Genomic DNA, 278 nt, shown 5'->3' on the forward strand with positions numbered 1-278 from the left:
CAGGCTCGGCCCCCAGCGGACGTCAAGGCGGCCGTCACACGGCCCCGCGCCAGCCTGGGGAGCACTGGTTGTCCTGGCAACCCCAGTACTGCTCCGAAATTATTTCAATAGGTCATCTGTCAGACGGTGCGCATGGTGAAACCATGGCGGGCACCCGGACAACCCAAACACCGCGGGCTGGCCGGAGCTGGCTGCTTGGTCCCATCGCCGGCGCTTCCTTAACCCTGGCGCTGTCAGAAAACGTGCCTCCCGCTCCCTCTGCCCCCGGCAGAAAAAAA

This window comes from Pterocles gutturalis, unplaced genomic scaffold (genome assembly GCF_000699245.1).
Source record: "Pterocles gutturalis isolate BGI_N339 unplaced genomic scaffold, ASM69924v1 scaffold21874, whole genome shotgun sequence".
Lineage (NCBI taxonomy): Eukaryota > Metazoa > Chordata > Aves > Pterocliformes > Pteroclidae > Pterocles > Pterocles gutturalis.